The 22,579-nt window shown below is 42.6% G+C and overlaps 1 protein-coding gene across 2 annotated transcripts in view; it reads right to left on the bottom strand.

The window, feature by feature from the left end:
- Positions 1 to 22,579, bottom strand: part of lsn (vacuolar-sorting protein SNF8) — a 136,655-nt gene that overhangs the window by 9,571 nt on the left and 104,505 nt on the right. The gene's annotated exons all lie outside the window — the stretch shown is intronic.

Below are 22,579 nucleotides of genomic sequence, written 5' to 3'. Positions count from 1 at the left end.
CCCCTGAAACATAACACCCAGAACTTTACATCTGACCCCTGAAACATAACACCCAGAACCTTACATCTGACCCCTGAAACATAACACCCAGAACCTTACATCTGACCCCTGAAACATAATGCCCAAAATCTTACACAGGGTCCTGAAATATAACACCCAGAATATTACATTTGGCCCCCAAAACATAATGCCCAGAATCTTACACTGAGTCCTGAAACATAACACCCTGAATCTTATATCAAAATCCTGAAACATGACACCCATAATCTTACAACAGAATCTGGAAACATAACACCCAGAATCTTATAACAAAATCCTGAAATAGAACACCCACAATCTTACATTAGAACCCTGAAACAGAACACCCACAATCTTACATTACAACCCTGAAACAGACACCCACAATCTTACATTACAACCCTGAAACAGAACACCCAGAATCTTACATAAAAACTCTGAAACATAGCGCCTAGACTCTTACATTTGAACCCTGAAACAGAACATCCAAAATCTTACATCAGAATCCTGAAACATAACACCCAGACTCTTCTATCAAAATCCTAAAACATTACAGCCAGTATCTTGCATCACAATCCTGACACATAACACCCAGTATCTTTCATCAGAATCCTGGAAAACAACTCCTGGAATATTACTCGTATGTCTGAACCCTGAAACCATCAAGAGACTGTAACACTGGTGCATAGGCTCAAATGCTACCTCAGTAACTCTTTCTGCAATGAATTCTGCACTAAAACATAATATTCCTGGAAAGAGATGTGCTGAGATAATAGGATGATTGGGTACTGAGAGAAACTGCAAAGTGATGGAAACTGGTAGGCTAAAACAATCTGTACAGATATCAACATGGAATCCCTACATCCAGGCCAACGAAAAAAATGGGATAAACTCCCATGTTTTTGCTTTGCTGTTGTTGCTGTCATTCCAGACTCATCTGGTGCAAGATTCAAAAGGGATCTCAGGGTTCTGGGACTTGGCTGGGATACTGCAAGAGACTGTGTAGCTTGGACAGTGGCCATGAGGTAAACAAGCTGTCCCATTCACGCACAAAACACTGCCATTCAAAATGAAGGGTATGTTTATACAATACCTATGTACTAGACAATGCTGTTCAGATCAGAGAAATCCTAGCAGTCAAAGGATGAGGTATTTAAAGTAATTACATTGGACTGTATGCCTGTTACCCACTGTGCAATCACAGTTAAAAATTTACCTTTTCCTCCATTACTATTTATCCTCCCACATCACTCTCCCTCCCACACCACTCACTCTCCCACATCACACATTCTCTCCACTCCCCCACACCACATTAAAATGCGCGCTCCTGCCGCCGGACCCCCCACCCCGCTATGGCAGCCCCACCCCCACCGCAGGAGGACACCACGGTGGGCCAAGTGAATGCAACGCTGGCCCAGAGCGAGACAGACTCAGGTGCGCCCTGACCTTGTGTCCCTCTTCCCCTCAACCTGCCCAACCACGACGTCGCAGGAATGCGAAACTACTTCTCAGTCGGACCAGTCCTCATCAGGATCGGGGTGGGACTGCTCCAGATACAGTCCCAGGCAGCACCGCGGTAACAGGGACTGTACGTACCGGGGAGGGAACGGCCACTGCATGTCCCTCAGCTGCCTCCTGCTGCAGCCCTGCGACGACAGCCACTGTATGTATCAGGGAAGGAACGGCCACTGTATGTCCTTCTGCTGCAGCCACATCTGGAGCCCGCCTCGGTGTGACGGCCACTGTACCCACACCGACAGGCAAAGGCAGGAGGAGAGGAACCACAACAACGGCCACTGTACGCGCTGGGGAGAGAACGGCCACTGTACATCCCTCTACCACCTCCTCCTCCTTCTACAGGAGTAGCACTGCGGTAACGGCCACTGTACATACTGGGGAGGGAATGGCCATTGTACGTCCCTCAGCTACTTCCCGTTGGGCAGGCAGACCCGCGGCGATGGCCACTGTATGCGCCAGGGAGGGAACGACCACTGTACGTCCCTCTTCTGCCTCTTCCTCCTTCGGAAGCAGCCCTGTGGTGACGGCCACTGTATGCACCAGGGAAGGAACGGCCACTGTATGTCCTTCTGCTGCTACCCCAAGGGGCCGTGGAACCGCGATGACGGCCACTGTACGCGTCGGGGAAGGGATGGCCACTGTACGCCCTTCGTCCACAGTCCCGAGGGTTCTCCCGGAGGAGAAGGTCCCTTGCACGGCCCACTCTCCACCCCTCAGCTGCATGGGACGTCCTTCTGTCTCCCTCCAGGTAAGGTTCCCCGGAGGTGCTGCTGTTCCAGGAATGGTGGCGAGGTCCTGTCGCTGAAGGCAGGGTTCATGCCCTCCAGCCTGCCCCTGGATGATGCCGGATCCTGACGGACGCCCTGAGGGCGAGGTGCTGCAGCCAACCCCCTGACGGCACCCCAACCTAGAGGCGACCACAGTCCCAGGCCTCCAAGGGCCAGCTCCCGGACCCCAGGGCAGGACCGCTCTGGCCCCACTCAACGTCAGCCCTCTGCCAGGAGCAAGAAGCGGCAGGCCCGACTCCTGACACTGTTTGGCCCCAGTTCCGAGGGCACCTCACCAGGTCGAGGCCCGAGCAGGAGAGGGCCTCCTTGCACCCAAGAACAGACATGCGCCCGGGCCACGACGCCCTCGAGAGCTGTCCCGTGCCTTCTGCAGGAGGGCTCCCTAGCAGGGCTCCCTCCAACCCCCGGGTGCCACCTCAGTTAAGCCCAGACCTCAGCAGCCCAATGATGACGCCTCAAGACCCCAGTGTCGTGCTAGAGACTTAATAATGACAGTGACTGTATGTGGTATAGAAACAGTGAGACAGAAACACCACCCATAAAGTGTCTCTATTCCAGTTTATCCAGAGTGCTGTGTTAATGCCTAAGCGCCCTAGAACCAAAGTAATATACTAGTGCTTGGCCAAGAGACCAACATACCACATAGTCCAAAGAGACCGAGTGTATGAACAGTGTCACCATACCTATGTGATATTCTCTTGTGTAGTAACTCAGGTGTAAGCACAGTGCCCATGTGATATATTGTACCAGTATTAACTGACCTGTCACTATACCCCATCCACATTCAGTGTACCATTGTATTTATATTGTAAGGAAGTTGGACTAAGGCAATACAGTATATGTGTTAAAGTGTCTTACCGAGTTTTTATGCCCTGTTCCTTTGTAAGTGTTCTATTTCCGGTCTAGAAAGAGGACCCTGTTCAGTCACTGGTGTCTTTAAAACGAGAAGTCGGTCTAAAAACATCCAGCATAACGCTGGTGGCATGCGGTGGTTCTGGATCCAATCAGAATACGGAGGAACAAATAGAGAAATCTAGCACAATGGCGGCCAAACCACATATCCAATTGCCAAAGTTCAATCCCGAACAATACGACATTGATGTGTACAGTACTTGAATATGGTAAAACCCATATTAGACAAAGGGTATGAAAACAACAGGAAGAAAATTGCCGTCACACTGCCTCATCTGGGCAAAATCGTGGCAACCACAGCCACAAAAATTGTCCCCAAACTAAACTGGGACCAATTCTCACATATCGTGAAACAGGCAGTTACACCTTCCTTGGGCAGAGTTGTCACTCTCTCACAACTAGACGCCCTCACATACGATGGTAGCCTCGATGACACGTTCATCCAGGCACGGCGACTCGTCACCGCCGCCTATCCCGAAGCCAGCACAGCCACTCGGGATCAACATATATTTTAATATCCTGCTGAGGATCATCCCGAGCACAGTCAGGGAACACTTAACAATTTATGATCCATCGGGAGACATGGACCAAGACCTGCAGCTTGTACGACGCCTCCTCGCTGCCCACCCCACACCTCAACCAATAAATGCAGTCAGTAAGTTTCCCACAAACAAGGCGGCACCGCAAAAGCAATGAACTCCCCCACCACAACCCACTACGGAGCCGTCACCTGCCATACCCAGGGCACACCCTCCAAAGAGACGCCCCAACCCCAGAGAAAACTCCAACTTGATATCTATAAACCCGTGGGAATTTACTTCCTGCAGTCGCAGCTGGCCTCTGCATGACATACGCCAGCAGCTGAAAGCCACAGGACGCAGGTCAGCCCCACAAGGGCACCGGATGGTATCAACTTTGGATGACGACGCACCGGAAGATGATGCTCCACCTCTCTCTTGTACAGACCCAGGGGAAGTAGAGCCCGATGAGGAAGGTACCGTACAGCAGATGGATTTTTAGGTCTGCCCCTGCACCTCCCCATAGTGGCAGGGGACACTTCACATAAATATGGGGTCAAGGCAAGACTATTAGTTGACACAGGAGTGGCCAGATCCTGCCTCTACTCACATTTTTACTCCCGCCACAGCTCCGCCTTCGGCCCCCTTTTCCCCACCTCAGCCAACCTCATAGACATGGGCTCCCTAGTAGGGCTCCCTCCAACCCCGGGGCACCACCTCAGCTAAGCCCAGACCTCAGCAGCCCAGTGATGACGCCTCAAGACCCCAGTGTCATGCAAGAGACTTAATAATGACAGTGACTGTATGTGGTATAGAAACAGTGAGACAGAAACACCACCCATAAAGTGTCTCTATTCCAGTTTATCCAGAGTGCTGTGTTAATGCCTAAGCGCCCTAGAACCAAAGTAATATACTAGTGCTTGGCCAAGAGACCAACATACCACATAGTCCAAAGAGACCGAGTGTATGAACAGTGTCACCATACCTATGTGATATTCTCTTGTGTAGTAACTCAGGTGTAAGCACAGTGCCCATGTGATATATTGTACCAGTATTAACTGACCTGTCACTATACCCCATCCACATTCAGTGTACCATTGTATTTATATTGTAAGGAAGTTGGACTAAGGCAATACAGTATATGTGTTAAAGTGTCTTACCGAGTTTTTATGCCCTGTTCCTTTGTAAGTGTTCTATTTCCGGTCTAGAAAGAGGACCCTGTTCAGTCACTGGTGTCTTTAGAACGAGAAGTCGGTCCAAAAACATCCAGCATAACATATATATATGACGTTCTCGGGCTGAAAGGGTTAATGCATGTCAGTGGAGGATGCAAGGGAACAACTTCGGATCACAACATCACAGCCAATGATGTGAAATAGCCCTTAACCCCTAATACGCGGCCATCGACAGCCGCCCCCCCCCCGGGTGGCGGCGTTCGATCGCGTTCTGAGTACCTGTAGGAAAATATTAGCCAAAAATCAGAGAACCCTAGAACATTATACTTGGTATGGCAGATAGTACTTACATTCAGCTTTCTCCAGAGACAGGTGTTGAGCCTTCGTGGACTACCCAAGGACTTGTGGAGACTTGCAAAAGTTGGGTAACAAAATCTTCACTTTCACACCTCCAGCAACCCGGTTTCCCCTCTACCACAGCCCCATTCTGTCACAGTAAACTTTATACTACAACGTACAGGTAGTTTGGAATCCGTATTTGTACAATAAGCACTGAAAATAAGGCTAAAATCAATGAAGCGTACGGCCGACATGCAGCGTGGCGGCGGTCTTTCCGTCACTCAACAAACATTTCCATTTTCACAGCTAAAAACACGTATACTACATTATTTTCAATCATATTACTTCCCAAAAGATCACCGCAGCGCACTTTTTATTCTGCCTTATGCCCTTCACTTTATTCTCGTTCCTGTCGGCCACTCACACTGACTTGGAAGAGCTAGAACTCGCCATAATGTCACTTTGAAAGCCTGCAGTAAACTGACGCTAAACAAGGGGAAACCGCGCGAAAAAAAGCTAGTGTTACAACTGGGGAAACAAGCGTTTCCTATTAGCATAAACTGCTTGTGAGAGGAGAGTGCAGATTTACAGTTCTGAGCAGTCAGAGCGCTGCCATGTATCACAGCCAGGCTGGCCGGGCCGTGGTGGGGGGGAGGGGGGAAAAACGCGATACTTGGCAACAACGGAGGTCAGTAGTACAAAGGTAAAGTATGCTAATTGTAGCTAAAGGGTGGTGGTACTCATAGACAATACCAGCTAGAACATCCTTGCCCGCGTTTATTCAAAATTAACTTGAATCGCAAACGCGACACTCCGCCGTTATGTACTTTTCGGCAAGCGTCGCAAACGCGACGCCCCGCGTTTTAGGAGTTAATACAATTATCCTTCAGTCCAACTATTTCTGTTCAAACTAAATAAAATCGCCAGACATTAAGAAAAATAAAACATTCACTTTTTTAGTCCAATTATTTATTTTCTGAATAAAATCATGTGGTGTTAGCAACAATAAATAAAATGGACGTGTATGGTCAAAGTTAACAGAGTCTGCTTCTAATGCTGCCGCTAATGTTTTCAGCCCGAATGTGTCTCCCAGTCATAAAGGCCTATAATGTTACCAAGAATATACTGTAAAGACGTCCTGGGACTGAGAGGTTAATATGCCGATCACGGAACATGAAAATATGCTCACAAAGACTCACGACACAAATACCAACGTGAGTGTGATTTAATGCTTGGACGGACTGAATACTGACGTGATTCGCTAAGGGTGCGGCCACACTTCTTCGAAACATGTGATCGACAAGATGAAACAAAGCACTGCGTTAAAGCTTATACAATATCCGAGTCTGAACGTTGGATGGACCTCTGAGGCTCTTTTCCTTTTGTCAATCACATGTTTGGAGCAAGTGTGGCCACACCCTGTTATTCCGGGGCCATATTCATAAACCTTCCTAAACATATACAATTACTTGTTCATAATTTTAATCCTACAGCAACCAAACACTTCACAATCAAGTTATACTGAACACTGATGTGACAAAATATGGTAAATATAACGGTCTGTGATAACAAAAATCTGTTATGGAGATGTTTTTTTAAATGTAAACAAACTGTTAGGATCTTTTATAAATAATTCCACTTTCATGCTCTTCTCCCTTTCTTCCATTCATCCTTTCCTTTCACGCACATCCTTGGAAGAGGCACATGTTGCACTGGTCAACACATACAACTTGTAGCTGGAAGAATCCAAGTTCGATTCCTTGGCTACTCAGACCGTTGGACAAACACTGTTTTCCCCTTGTTCCTTATTCACCAAGAAGTATAAATGGAAACCTAGATGTAAATTCGACTGCTGTCATCGTGTTCTCGGGCAAGATTGGGGCAACAAAAACTGACACTTCACACTCTTCCCCCAATCCCCCTCCCCTCTCTCTCTCTCAGGTTATTTAAACTGGCAGCTTATAGAAAAAATATTACAGACTGTAGCTTTTCCCTCTGTCTTTCCTATGAAAATTCCATGTCAGTTTTTCCTTGCTGCATGGTGTTTTTTCTAATTTTTTTTTTTTTTTCCGGCCAGTTTCAACTGGAGGCGGGGGGAGCCTTCTTGCTTTACTATCCTTATCCTTCAGCATGTAGAATTAGATCTCGTAGTCATAGTCTACTCTGTGCCAAACAGCCTCGAAAGGATCATAGGGTCTGTTGCTGTTTGCTTTCCTTTGTACTCTCTCTCTCTCTCTCTGTCACTTCCGGCCTGCAGTGAGAGGAAAGAGAGGGCTGATACCATGGTGTAACTTAACCACTTCACTCCAACACACTCCACATTCCGACCGTGCCTCACAGCTTTTTATTTCTCTCCAGTCAGCCTGTTCCTTCTCCATCCTCTGTCATTGCTGTCTCTTAACTCCTCTTCCTCCTTTCAGAATATGTCTCTTTCCTTTTTACTTCCCTCCTCCTCTCATCATACCTGTGTCCTCCTCCCTGTTCTTCTACTCTTCCCCCTATTTAATCTTCCCCTTACCATCACATATGTGTTCTCCCTTTTCCTTATCCTTCTCCCTTCTCTTATCAAACTCTCCTCTCCTTTCTTCCTCTCCTCCTCTATCATATCCTCTTCCTCCTCTATCTTCCCCTCGCATACTATCCCTCCTTTCTTCTCGAATCATATTTGACTCTTCGCATCCACTCCTCCTCCCTCTTCTTCTCAATTATATTCTTACCAATATCTTACTCTAAAATATTAAACCAATCGGCAAGAAATCCACTAATTCTTATTACTAAAAAATAAACAATTGGCTTAGTAGTAGTAGTAGTAGTAGTAGAAGTAGCAGTAGTAATAGCAGCAACAGCGGCGGCAGCAGCAGCAGCAGCAGTAGTAGTGGTAGTAGTAGTAGTAGTACTAGTAGTAGTAGCAGTAGTAGTAGCAGCAGCAATTATCATCAAAATAAAAATGCTGATGATGATGGTGATAATAATCTATCTATCTATCTATTGCCAGACGCCCCAATCCCGTTTGGGGTGGCCACAAACAAATCGCCTCCACGTCGCCCTGTCCCCCGCCATTTCACTGCCCTGCTCCCAACACACACACCCCTCTCTCATATACCTCTCCACCCCATCCCTCCATCTCATCCTCGGCCTCCCCCTCCCTCTTCCCCCCACCACCTCACTCACATACACTCTCTTCGTCAGTCTCTCACCCTCCATCCTCTCCACATGGCCAAACCACCTCAGTGTGTCCCTCATAACGCTTCCTATCACATCCACATCCACACCACAACGCTCCTTTATATCCTCATTCGTCAGCCTGTCTCTCCATGTGACTCCACAGGCTCCTCTTAAATAACTCATTTTCACTGCTCTCACTCTTGACTTGTGTCCTTCCAACAACGTCCGAGCTTCACTTCCATACGTTAGAGTTGGTATCACAATACTGTCATGTAGTAACTTTTTCACTTCCATGCTCACTTCCCTGTTTCTTATCACTGCTTTCAAAGAATCAGCAACCTTTCTTCCCTGCTGTACCCTTTCAAGCACTTCACCCTCCAAACCTCCATCCTTACTCATCACACTACCCAAGTACTAAAACGTACTCACACTTTCCAATTCCTCACCATCCAACCTCGCTGTACATTCACTGACTTCACCTCTCTCAAAGACCATCACTTTACTCTTCCCTACATTCACCTTTAGATTCCGTTTCTTACACACTCTCTCAAACTCATCCACCAAGCCTTGCAGCTCCCCTTCGTCTTCACTCAACAACACAGTATCATCTGCAAACAACAGTACAGGGAGTTTCCAAACACTATCCTCTCTCACCAGGGCCACTCCAACATCCACGACCCTACCTTGTACCTCTTTTATTACCCCATCCAAGAACAGATTGACCAACCATGGAGACATGACACATCCCTGTTTCAACCCAACCTCCAAAGAGAAAAAATCACTTAGTTCACCATCCACACGCACTGCAGCCTTAGCACCGTCATACATACTCTTCACAGCATTGAACAACTTTCCATCTACTCCATATATTCTTAATACTTTCCACAATCCTCGTCTATCCACCTTGTCATATGCTTTCTCCAAATCCATGAAAGCCGCATACAACTTCTTTCCCTTCTCTAGAAACTTTTCCACTAAAGATCTAAGAATGAATATCTGATCTATACAACCTCTTCCCTTCCTAAAGCCTCCCTGTTCTTCTCCAAGTAATTCCTCTGTTCTTTCTCTAACTCTGTCAATAAGTATCCTACCATACATTTTTCCTATTATACTAAGAAGACAAATGCCCCTATGATTACCAAACACTTCTTTTTCCCCTTTTCCCTTAATAATAATAATAATAATAATAATAATAATAATAATATAATAATAATAATAATAATAATAATAACAGTACCAGTAATAACAATAATTCCTTTTCTACTTCGTTCATTTCCGATGCCACATTAATGCTCACGTCTAGTTTCAAATCGGGTGAGATAGTTCAGAGGAAACAGTGAAGATTTACAGTAGTAATGAACATTATGGAAACCGTCCAAAAACGGACATACATGCACATACTCATGCGCGCGCGCGCACACACACACACACACACACACACACACACACACACACACACACACACACACACTGAAATGAAAGTAAAGAAAGACTAGAAACAGGGGTGGAAGAAAAAATCATTAAAAAGGAAGGGAAAAGAATAATCCAAAACAATCCTAAATTAGTCAGAGATTCAGCAGATAACAACAAATCTACAGCAATCACTGGTATAGATGAAAAAGAAATAAGAAACAAGATCTCGAGAGACAAAAAGGAGATGGCAAATGTAATTAGCATATTGAAGGAAGTATCAGAGGAAATCTGTAATAAAGACACAGAGGAACATAAAAGGCTGGGGAAATATGAGAGAAACAAATCAAGGCCCCTAAAGGTAACCTTCCAGAGTGTAAACGCTGTGGAGGAGATACTAAAAAATGCAAAGAACTTATGGAAAAAAGAGTTAAAAAATGTATGGATAAAAAGATACCTAACTCATGAGGAACTGGAATTACTGAAAGAGGGAAAAGCAAAACCAAAAAATGAGGGAAGATCAGAGGAGGAGAATACATTTTTTTTTACAAAGTAACTAGATTGCAGGTACGAAAATGGTACATAAACAAGAGCGAATAAAAAGGAGGAAGGTAGTAGAACCATGTCATGACAAGTATATAAATAAGATGATCAAGTTGATGTACTCATATGTGGATGGAATAGTATCTAAATTATTAGAGATGAATAATTATATAAGAGAAAATGAACTACCGGTACATATAATATGCCTAACTGAAACAAAATTAACAGCAAGGATATCAAATGATATCCTAAACTTAGAGGAACACAATATATGGAGAAGAAATAGAAACTTAAGAAAAAGAGGAATTATAATACTAAGAAAAATCTAAAAGTCAAAGAAATAGAACTAGATATACCCTCACAAGTAGAACTGATTGCAGTAGAGATCAATATATCTGAAGGGAAAGTAACTGTAGCCAATTTGTAGTGTACAGTACATATGTGTACTGTGTATGTGTGAAGGAAGTACGTATGCAAATACACATACATGAATGGACAGATGTATGTATGTCTGTATCGTACTGTATCGTATCGTTTACAAAGGCTCCATGCTTGCATGCTTCGGCCTTAGTCACCTAATGGCGGCTTTCCACGTTGCTCGATCTCTGACAGCCTCCCTGTTCGGTTTCTTCCTGAGGTCACACTCTACGACCTCGTCCCAGGTCTTTTTCGGTCTGCCTTCCGCAACCCTATACCCTACGTTCACACTTCTAGCCTTTCGCACCAAACTGTCGCCCCAGCCTCACAACATGCCCAGACCATCTCAATCTATCCCTCCTATAACCAAACACCAATAAATTGCAGTCCTATCCATCCCCTCAACTCTTCAATCGCAATCCTAATCCCCCACCCCCAGGCCTCGCATTCAAGGACGCACTATACATCCATTTAATCACTGTCATTTCTGTACGTTTGAGTCTACGAATATCCTCATGTTTTACTGCCCACGCCACACTACCATACAACATACCTTCCTAACACATGCCGTATACAAAGACCCCTTAGCACAGAGGGAGGGGCTGAAAATTAAGAGTATAATATACTGATGCGATGTGAATGGTAGATGATACGCTGAACTTCATGTTGAGATAAGCAATAACAGTAGGTAATGGCTTGTAACCTAAGAACAATGTATTTTACTTGGAACAAGGATAGGGTGGGACAAAATACTGCAAAACAGACGCAAAAGCTTTCACAATATATCGTTCGTGCTACAACTGGTTTTAAGTATGTTAGGTAGTTGTAATGCCATGCCATTTTCGACAGTTTCTCACAGCAGTTGCTACATCATGACTGTGAAAAGTGGCAACAACTAATAGTAGCTAATAAGAATAAAAATCATCCATTTTGCAAATGTATGCATGTATGAACAGATGTATGTATGTATATATGTATGTAAATATGCATGTATGTACGAATGTGTGTATGCATGAGTGTAGACGCAGGCATGTGAACATGTGTACACATGCGAAAACCAAGCATGTTCCTGCCAATTAACTGCATGACCAAAAGAATATCCCATTCTTTGTCACACACACACACACACACACACACACACACTCTCTCTCTCTCTCTCTCTCTCTCTCTGCAATCATAGCAGAATTATTTTGAGTTGTTTTTCCACGTTCCGTGTGGCTGAATACTTTCCCTCCGTTCTTTCAAATAATAATGATTTTCATGCTTGTGGTTTTATACCAAATGGTGTTTCGTCTCACTATTTCCTGCCAGTATCAGCTGGAGGGAATGGTGGGTGGGGAGTGCCTTATTTTTCTTCTTTATCATCATCATCATCATCATCTTATTCTTTAATATCCCTGACTTATTTTCGTTGCTGAGTCATATATCTCACCCCTAAACAGGAGCTGCCTAATATGGGGTAATCGGCCTACTGCAGTTCTCCTTTTCTCCAGTTTTTAAGTTCTTATGACCATGACAAAACCACAGCGCACGACCACAAACATAAACACACCTACACACAACCGCATATGAAGTCAAAAATAACAACGTTACTGTTACACACGCGCGCGCGCGGAAATTGTATACACTGCTTGCTAATATGAGAATAACATTCACATTTATAAAAGAAGACATGCTGAGAAAGATAATAACATCATTCATCAGACCAACCCTGGAGTATGCATTAGTAGCCCGGAATCCTCATCTCAAAAAACACATAAGACTGAAAAAGTACACAGGGCCGCTACAAGATGGGTACCAAATAAGCAACGAAAAAAGACTAGAAAAACTGAATCTAGCAACACTGCAGGAAAGAAGGAAAAGAGGAGACATGATTATGCTATATAAATGCATCTCGGGGAAAGAGAAAATAGACATGAGTATATAACGTATGGGGAAGCATCAGCAAGAGGACACTGCAAAAAACTACATAACAAGAGAGGCGATAATGACATCAGGAAATTCAGTTTCCCTGCAATGAACTACCGGATGAAATAGTGTGTGCCAAAACTATTCATAAATTTAAGGATGTGTATGATAATAGCGGTTTAATACATGGGACAGTATGAACTTGACTCACTCCTGTAATTATATAACAGACCACACACACACACACACACACACACACACACACACACACACACAAAACAGTTTGAGGAGGATATAATAAATAAAAGTAGTGATCAAAGCTGTTTTACAGCTATATCAGAAGCAAAACCAAAGTAAAAGATATAATACAATCCATTACGGACGAGGGAATCACTTATACACAAGAGAAAGATATTTGTGAAGCACTAAATAAGAATTTCCAATTAGTTTTTACAGAAGAAAAAAAATTTTGAGAGGGACTATGTGGGACACGCATGTCTACACATACTACCAGATATACAAATAGCAAAAAAAGTAATACAGGAGGAGTTAAGTAGATTAGACAGAGCAAAAGCAAGTGGTCCTGATGAAATTTCATGTTGGGTATTACGAGAATGTGCAAAGGAGTTAAGTAAACCATTATTTTTAATTTTCAAGAAATCCTTGAGTCAAGGGAAACTACCTGGTATTTGGAAAAAAGCATATATAGTCCCATTATTCAAGAAAGGAAATAGACAAAATCCTCTCAACTACCGACCAGTATCACTGACCAGTGTTGTAAGCAAGGTATTAGAAAAACTTATAAGAAAAGCTTGGGTAAATCATCTAGAAGAACACAGTATGATAACAGAAAGACAGTTTGGTTTCAGAAAAGGAAAATCATGTGTTACTAATCTGTTGAGCTACTATGACAGAGTAACAAACACAATACAGGAAAGGGAAGGATGGGTGGACAGTATCTAATTAGATTTCAAGAAAGCTTTTGACACAGTACCACACCAAAGACTTCTATGGAAACTGTACCATCAAGGAGGAATTCGAGGCAAACTGTTTTGTTGGATGGAAGACTTTCTCATAAAAAGAGAAATGAGGACAGTACTAAGAGGAAACTACTCATCATGGAAAGAAGTGACTAGTGGAGTACCACAGGGTTCAGTGCTGGCACCAATCATGTTTTTAGTGTATATAAATGATATAAACAGTAACACTGGAAATGAAAGCTATCTAAATATGTTTGCAGATGATGCAAAAATACAAAGGAGAATTACCAGCATAAACTCTTGTACAAAGCTACAAGAAGAATTAAATAAACTTCATGAATGGAGTAGTACATGGCAAATGGAATTCAATGTGGACAAGTGTCATGTAATCAAGTTTGGTAAAAGTGGAAAAAGACCTGATTGGGATTATGAGTTAGGAAATAAAACCCTATACACATCAGAAAGAGAGAAAGACCTAGGTGTGATTATCAATAACAGACTATCTCCGGCTGACCACATCAGCGAGAAGGTACGGAACATGTATACACTGCTTGCAAATATGAGAATAGCATTCACATACATAAATGAAGACATGCTAAGAAGGATAATAACATCATTCATTAGACCAACCCTGGAATATGCATCAGTAGTCTGGAGTCCTTATCTCAAAAAGCATATAGACAAGATTGAAAAGGGCCGCTACAAGATGGATACCAAGCTTAAGGGACCTAAGCTACGAAGAAAGACTAAATAAACTGAATCTACCAACACTACAGGAGAGAAGGAAAAGAGGTGACATGATAATGCTATATAAGTGCATATCAGGAAAGGAGAAAATAGACATAAATGATTACTTAACATATGGAGAAGCATCAGCAAGAGGACACTGCAAAAAACTGCATAAGAAGAGAGGTGATAAAGACGTAAGGAAATTCAGTTTCCCAAACAGAGCAATGGATCAATGGAATGCACTACCGAATGAAATAGTGTGTGCCAAAACAATTCACAGATTTAAGGAAACGTACGATAAATATGGTTTAAGACACGGGACAGTACGAGCTTGACTCATTCCTGTAAAGATACACACACATGCACGCGCGACTACCTACTTACCTTAATTAACATAAAATCCGAACACGCATATGCACACCAAAGCATATGTTTAAAATTCTCTCTCTTGTGTATGAGAGAGAGAGAGAGAGAGAGAGAGAGAGAATATCAGGTAGCTGAGGACACGCGTGAGGCTGCTCTGGCATTTCCTTCCTCTCCCCCCTCCCCTTGTCCTTCTCTTCCCCCTACTATTTTCTTCCCTCTCCTCTTCGTAATTTTCTCTTCCTATTATCTCATCTTGTTATTCATTCTTTCCGCCTATCCTTCTCCTTTTGTTTATATTTTTTTAATCCTCGTAATCTGATTTTCTTTTACTTCCGTTCTTACTTCTGATCTCTTTCTTCATTCTCCTCTTCCTCCCATCTCTCCTCTCCTCGACTTATTTCTCCTCCTCCTCTCCTTACGTACCAGTTCTTCGCTTTGTACCTTACATATAATGGCGTTTTTCTTGATATATTTCTGTAAGCTTTATATATGTATGCCTATTTTACTGGCACATAAATGCTTGCTTTGTAGCACCACTCTGCAACACCATTTTTGAACGAAGAAGCTCTCCCCTCCCCTCCTCTCTCTCTTTTTCTCTCTTCCTTTCTCAGTTCTATGCTCTGTTCCTTTATCTTTTCGTCCTTTATCCTCTCCTCACCTTACCTCACTTCACCTCTCGTTTTTTGTTACCCACTTTCCTCCTACTTATTATCATAAGCATCATCATGATCACCATAATCACCATCATCCTACTTATAATCATCATCATCCTTCTTATCATCATCATCACCATCATCATCCTCTCCCCTTTTCCATCCTTCACCCTTTCTCATCTTATGCCTGTTTCTGTTTCTGTGCATATCCGTAAACAGTGTATGGCTACTTTCCTGTCACATCTTCGCTTGTTTTGTCACTACTTTGCAGCGATGGAAAGAATAGGACTTACAGACTGACAGGTCCTCCCCCTCCTCTCTCTCTCTTCTTTCAGCCTGTTTTACATCTTGTCTCTTCGTCGTCTTCTGTTTGTAATCATTTTATCCTCTCTCTCTCTCTCTCTCTCTCTCTCTCTCTCTCTCACACACACACACACACACACACACACACACACACACACACACACACTATCAACAAACAGGGTGCTCTTCACAAACTAACCTGGGCTATTTACACAGCGTTCTGTCACCTCAACCCTTTCAGCACCACCTTTACCTCATCACCCGCCAGTCACCCCTTCAGTGTCACAGGGTCACAGGTCTTTCTTAACACCTTCAGTCCCATTATTTTTCATTTTAATCCGGTATTTTGCTTTGCTTATGACAGACAGACAGACCTACGGGGTTTACATTTTGCAACATCTCTCCTACCACAGTTCTACTCCAAGATGAACAATGGTGTGGAGGTGGCAAGATTAAATGACAATATTACGTTATCGCAGTGACGGAGTCTACCTGAATAAACTCATCTACAGTTAACAAGAATAAACCAAAAAAGACGTCGCCGTACTGAAATCGTACACACAGATTTTTACCTACGTCCTAATGATTTAAGGCGTATCGAAATGAACGGATTTTTAAAGTGATTTTTTTTTTTTTTTTTTTTTTTTTTTTTTTTTTTTGAAAGAGGAACTCACCAGGCAAACATTTAAAAAAAAAAAAAAAACGCCAAACTGTCTTGTTGTTTTTGGTGGTGGTGAAAACTTTTAAAATTCACTACACTCACTCTTCCTATGGTAGTCATTTTCAAAGACTACACTCTCATAGCCGTTTCCCAGCCCCCAACCATAAGTCAGGCTCATCCCACCCATTTGTCCCAACGCACACCCCCCATCCCTCCCCGCCACTTTCATTCTGGGAGGATATTACGAAATAAACCTTTACTACACTTGAACCACTATGTCTACAACACTCAGCCCCTCCGCCCACCTAATTTCCGTCCCATCCCATACATTTCTTAGCCCCCCCTCCTCCCTCCTTTGACAGTTTCATGGCGTGACGTATGTTCATGGCCAATGGACGCTCTTCCTGTGCAATCTCTACAATATCAAAGGCGTTTTCTATGGTGATCAAAATCGTCTGGAGGTAAATGGAGTATAGAGACGCCATCGTAGTGAAGGGTTCGGGAGGAAAATTTCGAACTTGTACAACGCGAGAATTCTAAGTTGAAAATATACGAGAAACCCTGGTTGATAGTAACTGCCTGAGGATAGCAAAAAAAAAAAAAAAAAAAAAAAAAAAAAAAACAATCAAGATGACGTTATGGTGCTGATTGGGTAGGTTATTAAGGATGGATGGTCCTGCCTGTAACCAAATATTGTGTCCCTTGGTCATACTAATTGCACACATTCAATTATCAACACAGTCTACTACAGATGCTCCACCATGTATCCACGTGTGTAGCTGTCGGTCGCTACAATACAAACAAACACATGGTACAGCTGCGGTCAGTACTTCATATACATCCCTCGATACCCTGTCCAAGTCTACTGCAACAAGGTGAAAATTATCACTGCTAACCAAGATAGCTGGAGTCTTTTATTACTCTGGGACCTCAAAAGGGTACATACATGCATACATACATACATGCATACATATATATATATATATATATATATATATATATATATATATATATTAGAACAGATGGATAGACAGACAGACAGGTAGACAGATATGCATCAGCAGACAGACACAGAGATCAATATATAACCGTGCACTAAAAATCCTGCTCCTCAGCATGTGTGGATTGGCCACTTCCTTCTTGTGTAAAGTATACTCACCTTTTCCCCCAACATCCCTGTTCTTCACTAACGCCTTACTCATCTTCTTTCCCAGGTTTCTACTCTTAAAGTTTATTTCAACTTCCTTGTTTTCTGCCACCTCTTCCTTTAACGCCTTCAGTACAACAACTACTTCTTTAGTTCTTCCTCGCTATCACTACGCGATTTTATTATGCTCTTTCCTCATTTCCAGCTATACTCTCCCGTCTCCTTTTCCTTCTAGTGCCCATTTTCTTCCATTCCTCTCCTTCTCCTCCTCTTCCTTTCTTTCTGTGCTCCACTTCGAGTATCTCTCTTCCTCTTCCTCTCTCTCTTTGATCTTTTCTTTACGTCTGCTACCCACTTCACTCTTCTCTCCCGCTACTTTCTTTTTTATTTCTACGGCTCCATTTTTTCTGTTACTCCTCTTCGCTTCCTTCTTTTCCTTCTCTATGTTCTTCACTTCTAACGTACTTTTCCGTTTTTCTCCTATTCCTCCTCTCCTCTCATTTTCTTCGTTTCCATCACTTCAGCTCTTTCAATTTCATATTTTCTCTCCTTCTCATATCTTAATTTCTCGTCATCGTCCAACATCACCCTACTGCAATGACAAGTGACGATGTAAACACTATATCCTACCCTCGTGTGGATATACGGGTACAGGTCAATAATCAAGTGTTTGTAAAAGTTTACGCGTCATGACTCACTTCACCAAACCTAACCAAACCTCATCTCACTCCACCAAACCTAACCAAATCTAACTAACCTTGTGTGGCTGCACAGACAAGTAATCAAGTGTCTACAAGAGCAAACGCTTCACAACATCGCACAAGTAAACGCCTTTACCTAACCTACCTCATCTAACCTAACAAGCCTAACCTAACCTAACCAAATGTGGTTCAATTCACATGACCTAAAGTAATCCTGTAACCTAACCTAACGTCGCAATAATCTTATTTCATCCCATAACCTCCTATCACCATATCGAAACTAGGAACAGCTAAGTTAACCTAACTCGCTAACCTCCAATTACCTCATCTGATCTAACCTAACCCCGTAAACAATCCAACTTAATCTAGCCTAATCCCATAATCTTACCTTAGCATACTTTATCTCACCTAAACTAACCCCACAATTTACAGTAGCTAATCCCCTTACCCGCGTCAACCTGAGCTGAATGATGCAAATACCGTAATCTCCCCAACCTTTGCCTGCAGCAAGGACAACTAACCTCCCCTCCCTACACACACACACACTTTTCCTACTATGTTTTGTCTCCGTAATTCCCCAGCAACATTTAGGCATATATGGCAACATGTGTGAGGCTGGTTACACCTTTTTCCTTCCTTAATATAGCCAATTTCCCAGTTCAGGATAAAGATGCTGACCTGATGCCACCGTACACTAACTATGAAGATAATGTGTAATGCTGAGAAATTTTAAAATCGTAAACTATTGAATTCAGTGTGACTGGAGAGTTATTATTTCTAACTAAACTTCATGTTAACCTTACATTACGTAAGGCCTGAAGGACCACTATGGTTTTGCTTAACTAAATTACAGTATGAAGACATGGTCTGACATCTTTACTAATTCCACCAAAATCGCTTCCTTTCTTTAGAAGTGTAAAGGGTTATATAGCACCGTATGAACTTGCGGACAATGCAATACAGGTAACTATTTGCCTTGGCCAAGAAAAATTGAAATGTGGACATTAAAACTTTTTTCTCATATTCTCGTGGCACCGGTACAACTAACCACAACAGTTGCAAGTGACTATAACAAAAAAAAAAAAAAAAAAAAAAAAAAAAAAAGTGACCCACCATTTCTCAAAATCAGAGATGAGTTAGCACGACAGTACACGTCTAGGCTCGTATAAAAGATGCTAACCTGATTTCTGCGATAAACAAGGCACCATAACAGTTTACTATCATCACAAATTGTTTGGAGACTGTCTACCAGATGCAGAGCTAAGTTCGAGTATTTAGGATAGGTGACGCGGCAGGTTTTGGCGGGACGCCCAGCAGATGGCATTTCCTCTCGAGCTTCTCTCGTCGCGCCGCCCCTACACGGCTGTTCCCTAGCGTCTCCCCGGCGCCACCCTCACCACCTTCACTAGCCATACGGTAAAAACGTGACCACTAACTGGTGGGTATTGTGTTCCTTCTAAGGCAGATACTTGCCCACAAACACCTGTACACAGAACACACAACATGCATACACACACACATCCAGTAAACACGGAACACACCCACCCACCACACAACATCATACATACATACATCCAATGAACACGGAACACACCCACCCACCACACAACATCATACACACACACGTCCAGTAAACACGGAACACACCCACCCACCACACAACATGCATACACACACACACACACATACACACACACACACACACACACACACACACACACACACACACACATCCAGTAAACACGGAACACACCCACCCATCCACCAACGCACACCTACATCCTCCTCCCCACACACACGTACTGTAAACACGGAATATACTCACGTACATGTACATATACACCGCTCCCAACACCCACATAGACAAAACACTGCCCTCCCACCTCCCCCCAACGCACAAGCACTTCCCCTCTACAAATACATAAGCATGTCAAAGAAAAAGGCACACACACACACACACACACACACACACACACACACACACACAGCACAAAGAAGCAGAAAAGAAAATAAAGAAATGATTCAATATAGAATGTAAAAAAAGAAAACAAAGAAGAGATTTGTTGTGGAATAGATACAGAAGACACAATAGTGAAAGGGCATATAACAACTATAAACAGGCAAGAAACGATTATACAAGAATAAGGAGGGAAGCTCAAAAACAGTTTGAGGAGGATATCATAAATAATAGCAATGATCAGCCGTAGCTATTTTACAGCTACATCAGAAGCAAAACCAAAGTAAAAGATAAAATACAATCCATTACGGATGAGGGGATCACCTATACACAAGAGAAGGATATTTTGTGAAGCACTAAATAAGAATTTCCAATTAGTTTTTACACAAGAAAAAAATTTTGAGAGGGACTATGTGGAACATGCATGCCCGCAGATACTACCAGATATACAAATACCAGAAAAAGTAATACAGGAGGAGTTAAGTAAATTAGACAGAGGAAAAGGAAATGGTCCTGATGAAATTTCATGTTGGGTGCTACGAGAATGTGAAAAGGAGTTAAGTAAACCATTATTTTTATTTTCAAGAAATCCTTGAGTCAAGGTAAACTACCTGATATTTGGAAGAAAGCAAACATTGTCCCCTTATTCAAGAAAGGGAGTAGACAAAATCCACTCAACTACCGACCAGTATCACTGACCAGTGTTGTAAGCAAGGTATTAGAAAAGCTTATAAGAAAAGCTTGGGTAAATCATCTAGAAGAGCACAATATGATAACAGAAAGACAGTTTGGTTTCAAAAAAGGAAAATCATGTGTTACTAATCTGTTCAGCTACTATGAAAGAGTAACAGACACAATACAGGAAAGAGAAGGATGGGTGGACAGTATCTATTTAGATTTCAAGAAAGCTTTTGACACAGTACCACACCAAAGACTTTTATGGAAACTGTACCATCAAGGAGGAATTCGAGGCAAACTGTTTTGTTGGATGCAAGATTTTCTCAGAAAAAGAGAAATGAGAACAGTACAAAGGGGAAACTACTCATCATGGAAAGAAGTGACTAGTGGAGTACCACAGGGCTCAGTGCTGGCACCAATCATGTTTTTAGTGTATATAAATTATATAAACAGTAACACTGGATATGAGAGCTATCTGAATATGTTTGCAGATGATGCAAAAATACAAAGGAGAATTACTAACACAGACTCTTGTAAAGAGCTACAAGAAGAATTAAATAAACTTCATGAATGGAGTAGTACATGGCAAATGGAATTCAATGTGGACAAGTGTCATGTAATCAAGTTTGGTAAAAGTGGAAAAAGAACTGATTGGGATTATAAGTTAGGAAATAAAACCCTATACATATCAGAAAGAGAGAAAGACCTAGGTGTGATTATCAATAACAGACTATCTCCGGCTGACCACATCAGCGAGAAGGTACGGAACATGTATACACTGCTTGCAAATATGAGAATAGCATTCACATACATAAATGAAGACATGCTAAGAAGGATAATAACATCATTCATTAGACCAACCCTGGAGTATGCATCAGTAGTCTGGAGTCCTCATCTCAAAAAACACATAGACAAGATTGAAAAAGTTCAAAGGGCGGCTACAAGATGGATACCAAGCTTAAGGGACCTAAGCTACGAAGAAAGACTAAATAAACTGAATCTACCAACACTACAGGAGAGAAGGAAAAAAGGTGACATGATAATGCTATATAAATGCATATCAGGGAAGGAGAACATAAATGATTACTTAACGTATGGGGAAGCATCAGCAAGAGGACACTGCAAAAAACTGCATAAGAAGAGAGGTGATAAAGACGTAAGGAAATTCAGTTTCCCAAACAGAGCAATTGATCAATGGAATGCATTACCGAAAGAAATAGTGTGTGCCAAAACAATCCACAAATTTAAGGACATTTACGATAAATATGGTTTAAGACACGGGACAGTACGAGCTTGACTCATTCCTGTAAAGATACAATTAGGTAAGAATTAGGTAAGAACACCTCTTAACCTCTCCTCTCCTTCCCTCACAAAGTCCTCCTCCACCTCCTCCTCTTCCTACTACTACTACTACTACTACTACCACCACCACCACCACCACCACCACTACAGTTAAACACACTGGCATACACACAAAATCCCAAAGTCCTCCCCCACACATCCTTGCATCCCCCAAGGTCGCTCTCTCTCTCTCTCTCTCTCTCTCTCTCTCTCTCTCTCTCTCTCTCTCTCTCTCTCTCTCTCTCTCCAGTTAAAGGTGACGTCTGAAATGCACAAGAAGGCAGACACATATCTTACACTGCAGAGGTCGATAGGTCAGATGCAGTTTGTTGATACCCTCTCAAATAGTTCA

The sequence above is a fragment of the Coenobita brevimanus genome, chromosome 71 (assembly GCF_032717465.1).
Source record: "Coenobita brevimanus isolate Jiangsu-jjx chromosome 71, ASM3271746v2, whole genome shotgun sequence".
NCBI classification, from domain to species: domain Eukaryota; kingdom Metazoa; phylum Arthropoda; class Malacostraca; order Decapoda; family Coenobitidae; genus Coenobita; species Coenobita brevimanus.
Note: the sequence above shows the minus strand (reverse complement) of the source record. Positions and strands in the feature narration are given on the sequence as shown.